This window comes from Epinephelus moara, chromosome 18, assembly GCF_006386435.1.
Source record: "Epinephelus moara isolate mb chromosome 18, YSFRI_EMoa_1.0, whole genome shotgun sequence".
NCBI lineage: Eukaryota > Metazoa > Chordata > Actinopteri > Perciformes > Serranidae > Epinephelus > Epinephelus moara.
The window spans coordinates 15,395,083-15,401,815 of record NC_065523.1 but is presented as its reverse complement, the minus strand read 5'-3'; positions in this window follow the sequence as shown (position 1 = coordinate 15,401,815).

Below are 6,733 nucleotides of genomic sequence, written 5' to 3'. Positions count from 1 at the left end.
AGAGAATATGTATTAAGATCTAGGAACAGTGAGAATACTCGTTCAAAATAAACTACGTCATCCATATTAGGGGCGTAAACATTTGCGAGTACGACTAGTGTGTTGTATAATTTGCCAGAGATAATCACATATCGACCAAACTTGTCAGAGATCACATTATGCAGTTCAAATGAAGCATCCTGACTGATAAGGATTGAAAATCCTCGGGCTTTGGCTTGAAATGAGGAGTGAAATCCCTGCCCCGACCATCCTGAAAGCAGGCGGCCATTATCTGAACTGTGAATATGGGTTTCTTGTAGAAAGGCTATTTCTGTTTTAAGTTGTTTTAGATGTGAAAAGACCTTTCTTCTTTTAACAGGGTGGTTTAGACCCTTAGCATTCCAGCTCACCAGCTTCAAATGTCTATTCATACCATTTGACAAGGAAGATTAGGATGTGAGCACGGTGACCTAGGCAAAAAACTTAAAAGAGATTGGGTGTGACTAGTGCAAAGTGTTAGTTTCAAAGGAAATATTAAAAAGTTTCTGGCAGTGACATATCCGCCAACCTACCCTCCCCAACCAAGACGGAGCAAAAAAGAAGCAAGCTCTTCGGAACAAACATTATACAGTGACACATCTTCCTGTCTCACACTAAACTGACTATTGCTACCGTATCATGAACATTTGTGGACTTAGCACATCGAAAACAAAATGAATACTTAAGAAAAATCCCTTCTCAAAATAAGACTTTGAAGCCCTGATATGAGTTTTGAAATATGATTACAAATAAAATAGAGCAGGTACAAATTTCTGTCCTAAATAATGTAGAGTTGAAATTCATTCATTCATTCATTCATCTTCTAACTGCTTCATCCTCTTGAGGGTCGCCGGGGGGCTGGAGCCTATCCCAGCTGACATCGGGCGAGAGGCAGGGTACACCCTGGACAGGTCGCCAGACTATCGCAGGGCTGACACATAGAGACAGACAATCACTCACGCTCACATTCACACCTACGGACAATTTAGAGTTATCAATTAACCTAGTCCCCAATCTGCATGTTTTTGGACTGTGGGAGGAAGCCGGAGTGCCCGGAGAGAACCCACGCTGACACGGGGAGAACATGCAAACTCTGCACAGAAGGGCTCCCACACCCGGGATCCGGGAACCCTCTTGCTGTGAGGCGACAGTGCTAACCACCACACCACCGTGCCGCCCTAGAGTTGAAATTGTCAACTAAAATTATTATTATTACAGAGCTTGGAGGTAAAATGGAAAAGCTTATTACACTGGCATTTTTCACTGGCACTCTGCCTGACGAAGGTTGTAATGACCGAAATGTAGCTGCCATCGTCATTGGGGTTTATCCTCTGAGGATAATGAATGTCTGTACAAAAAATACCAAAAAATACAAATTAGAATTCTGTGTCATTGCAGGGCCGTACTGTGACAAACATAAAGGAGCTATATTTTACATTAAGGTAAATGCAAAAAATGTCTTGCTAAAGCAAAGCTGTCCCTGACTCAAAGAGCAGATGTTCAAGATGACATTATGGTCATGGAGAGAGGATACATTTTACTACATATAAGGATATATTACACTGTCCAGTGTTATAAAAATGTTGCCAGACTTCCCAGTAAATGTGCAAGCCATGATGTTCATCAAACTGATGACTGACAGAATATAAGTTTTACATTTTTAGTTGATTTCAGTAACATAGTTAAACTCCAACTTCGGATTAAGGTTTTGTTATTGTCAAGCTGCACAAGAGTTTGTGAGTCATACAGCAGGTCTGGACCTGCTGGATACGTTCTCTTAAATCACTTGGACTTGCCACTTGGGAACAATTTTGTTCATGTGAGTGGTTCTTGCCTGAGGCCCAGTGTCTTAATGTGCTGAATGAATATATACAGTATGCAATTCTGAGGACAGTTACTGTGCTTTGGGATGACAGCATCTGCAGAAACCACAGGACTTACCACTGCAGGTTTCGGCCGCTCTATAGAAATGAAAAAAATATTCAAAATGAAAACTGCATTGTCACTTGTGCAGGCCAAAACAACCATTAAAAATACCACACTGACATCATTTGCTTGTACCTTTGGGAATGAAACTGGATGTGATGGTTTCATGAAGCGTCATGGTTTCCCTTTGCTCTCTCAGTTGTTTAGGTCCATTTTCATGACAGGTGGTTGGTCTAGAAATTCTTAAATTTTAACATATATTCAGTTATTATGGGGACTTGTATAACTTACATAAGAAGTTCTGAATAACTGCAAACTATCATTCAGTTTTAACACTCACAAGGAGTTTTATCCATGAAATAAAAGCATGAAATAAAAGCAAATAATTAAAAACGCCAAGAGCAAAATTCGCTACAAGACATAGGTTAAAGATAAAAGTTCAATGTCTGATGTGCAGATACTTTCTCTAACAGTCACAGTGTTACAGTATCGTCTGTTGAGGTACACACATACCCCGCCACCAAGAGTTTTTCCCGTTGCTTTGGCCTGTCGGTCCAGCCGGACAGGGAGGCCAAACCCGTCAATGAGCAGATCGTGGTTCTGGTCTCGGACGGTCAACCAAGTCTCCATGAAGGCCAAGACACAGCATTCCCCGAAGTCCTTCTGGAACCGGACGTTTCCCTGGAGCTCGTCCACCTTGTTTCTGAGCGACTGCACGTTCCCCAGAACCATGGAGGGCAGGGGGATCTGGGTCAAACACTGCTTTCTCAAACGAAGTCGGACCCCTCCGTTTGCCTCGTTTCCTCTTTTTCCTCTCCCTTGTCGAGTAACAGGTTCCGTCAGAGTCTCTCCGTATAAATTCCGGTAACTGTAGCGTTACATCTGCCACGCTCGGCCGGCTCACAGAGTTCAGCTGAATCAACAGATCTCTGCTGTACTGAATTCTGTCTTGGTTAGCTTCCTCACACAGTCACAGTCTTTCTTGAATTGTATGTTGAACCAACTTCCACCTTCTTTCTTCCATCATCACGTGTTTTCAGTTGGTTCTGCAGAGTAGTCTGGATGTCGTAGGTCTGCTTCAGCGGGACAGTTCTATCCATCTTGGGCTCCTCCTCAGATCACAGAGTTCGGGATATAGCCATCTGGAGCTATGGGCCATCGCAGAGGCTCCGTGTTATCATCAGTTTGAGACATGATGTGGTATTTGGCAGCGATCAGCTTCAGACTCTTGTACCAGTTTCACCTAACTCCGGGCTGTAATTGCATAACAGTTACATGTCACCTAGGCCATATTAACACTTCACTGTTAAAATGGAAAATGACCTCTCACCCTCACAACAGGCAAGGTCAAAAACATTTGGAAATGATGTCTTAAGTCCATTACTCTCACTTGCAGTAGAAGAAGAAGAGTTTGATAATTTGGTAAATAAATTTGCTCTCTTGCCAAGTGTTAGCTAGCTATAAATGTGAAACTACAGTTAGCTTAGCTTAGCATAAAGACTGGAAACAGATGGAAACAGCTAGCCTGTTTTTCCCAAGGGTAAAAAAAAAAAAAAAATCAGCACCTTTCAGATGCACCCAACACACCATATTTCACCCAACCTGTAGAAAAGAAGTGTATAAATGATACTTTGTGGTGGCTTCATATTAAGATGAGAGTGGTATTAATACTTTCATCCAACTATTAGCAAGAAAGCAAACAAGCATACTTCCAAAAATGTCAAACTATATTTGCATTACTATATTATACAATTACATTATTTGTAACTTACCATGATGACCTTCTTGTGTGCTTCATGGTTTAATCTTCCTCTTCTAAGCAAGTGCTTTATACAGGTTTTTATTACAATGCCTCTCAGGAGATGCCTCACTCAGTTTTGCTGTGATGCATTTATATTTTGAATTTAAACATTTAAATCTTGAATCTTGTTCTTCAGAGTGTTACTCTGTTGTGAGTTACATTTAGTGGGTAACTCACAACAGGGCCATATATCAGGCAAGAAAACTATAAATGATATAGTTAAGATATGGTTACAGGGAATACACATATAATTATAATGAAATTGTGGAAATTAAAATGACATTCAGTACAAAAAGGCTCAGGTTTTTACGGCTTTGGAGCTTTTTATTTTTATTTTATTTTTAAGACAATTTATTCATTTGTTTTTTCAATACACAGCATTCCTGTTTGCAAAAAAGAGAAAATAAAATAAAATAAATAAAAATCAAAATTAATTAATTATAATAATTTAATAATTTAATCATTTTATATTAATTATTAATTAATTAAATTAAATTAAAAATTAGATAGATAAAAAAAATAAAAGTTACAAAAGTTACACAAACATTAACATAAGTTGCAGTTACAAAGGTACATTTTGCACTGATTTGACAGAGGATAAATAAACTGGTTAGACCCATGAATAGCAAATCTCATCTTCTCTAAGTTTCAAAACCTCAAATTATATTTGATCCAGTGTTTAAATGACTTCACAGGATTAATTTTCTTGGTGGAAGAGTAGTGCGTTCACTACATTTTAACTCACTGTTTGTTAGAGGGTCATCTTCAGGTTTGGCTGTGAGGGGGTTGAGTTTAACAGGCTTTCCAAATTCACAGCTCTGTAGTTTATTCAGGTTATTCAGGTATGAGTGTAGGCAAGACATGACAAGAGTTAAGTTTCTGTTTTGTTAATCAGCTTGAATGTAGGGGAGACCGGGGCTGGTTGTCACACTTTTTACCCATGTATCACTTGCTCATCGTCAAAAAAATCTTTCAACAGTAATTCCTACATTAAATGAAAGCTTAAAGTCTTGGCTTGAAATGTATGTCCTGTTCATTTTTAGAACGTATTGCAACAAGAAGCAATTAACCGTCAAAGACACTCTAGTAGCCTTTACACTACATGGTTCAAGTGACCCAATTCCGATTTTTTCGGAGTGGCACAGATCGGATCTGTAACATGAACGTGTTAACAGGAAAACAACGCATGATATCGGATATTGTCAGATCAGATTCAGGCCTCCTTCATATGTGGAAATATATCGGATATGAATCAGATATCTGCCAATAGGTCTGTAATCTAAACAGACAGATCGAATATTTCCTGGCAATCCACGTCGTACGTCATGAATAATGCCACAACAGCGCATTTTGATGACATACTCAAGAGCGAGGGAAAGGAAGGAAAGCCGAATAGTCAATCAAAAACTATGAACCAAAAAAATCTAACCCGAGTGAGACGAACTGCTTGATCCCCGTCTCCAGTGTACCAGCAGAGAACCTGCAGAACCAAATCAGCGAAAAAACACACCGAGCTACACAGCCTCTCTACCTGAGCAGCTGAAGCTGCGGCTCACACCCTCGACTCACAGACACAGATGGTGCTTCTGCATGCCAGCCACACGTGTGTGCAACTGAGAAATAAATATGTGAGGTGTACGCTGCTTTTCTATCTTTTTTTTTTTTAATTTTTCTTTCTTTCTTTCTGTCAGCGACATACACTCCTAACACAGGACGGGTTGTTTTTATTGACTGAGTTGATTATTAAGCCATAGTGATGCGCTGATGGCACCCGAATCAGCATGTACGCATCAATCATCCAGCCGCACCCGTCTGCAGCTGCACGGACATTTCCACCGCTCTGTGTAGGCTAAGTTACCTTTTAAAATATGTGGAGCAGCGCCAGCTTTCCAGGTGATTTATTCTTTAACGATTAACTTTAAATATTTAAAGTTAGTCCTTAAAATTGCTTTCAGTAATGTAAACATTTCGATGCACGCAGTAATGTCACTGTAGCAAATACCGTGGGACATTTACACAGTGGTCAAGAGTGCTGGACCGGAAGTGTCGCACAAAAAAACGGAAGCTGGCTGCGTTCTGTTTTGCCTCCATGTTTCCGTGAAAAATAAGATGAATAGAACATGTAAACAGCAAAAATTGGATATAGGCAACAAATCGGAATTGGGCATCAAGACATGGTAGTGTAAAGGCAGCCTCTGACATAATGTGACACAATGTGACCAACCCCATCACGGGGTCGGTTGTCACAGGGTATGGGGTTGGTTGTCCCTATAGAGGTTCAATGGGTTTCAGTGATAAATTAGGATCTTAAAAGATGTGTAACTTTTTAGTTTTTTAAGCTAGACACACCAAATAAGTTTTGAAATGAATACCACCTCTTTAATAGTTGTCATCAGTGCCCCTTATGTTTAAACAATGAGACTGAAGCAGGTGATCAGTTATTTGAATTATCTTCAGTGATGGGAAGTAAAATGAAAGAATATGCAGTGCTAAAAAGTCTCTTTATTAAAGCCACTATTTTCAGACAAATCATTATGAATAAGTTGCCTAACTTGGACAACAACACATGTGACAACCAACCCCCAGAGCAGTGAGACAACCATCCCCAACTGACCTCTCGACAAACATGTTAAGCTAGCTACCACATGGCTTTAGCTTGCTAGCTAAAAGGTGACTCAAAAGAAAACTATTACTTTTGACTTTTTGTGTTTGATTTTTAAATGACTAATAACCTACAAGCTGTTAATACAAAAACAACCTCCTCACCTCAATATGGAGACCGGGAGGTGACATGCAGATGTTATTTTTTTTAAAACGCACCCACGCTTTCTAATTCACGCGCACGTTTTATTACTATTTCGTGCGTGCGTTTTATAAAAACAATAGTTTAAAAGGCTGTGCGTGCAATATTGGTGCATTTGGAAGAGGGGAAAGCTACGGAGCAGAAGGAAGTGTTTGTTTTAAATGCTCAGGTGGACCTGATTAATG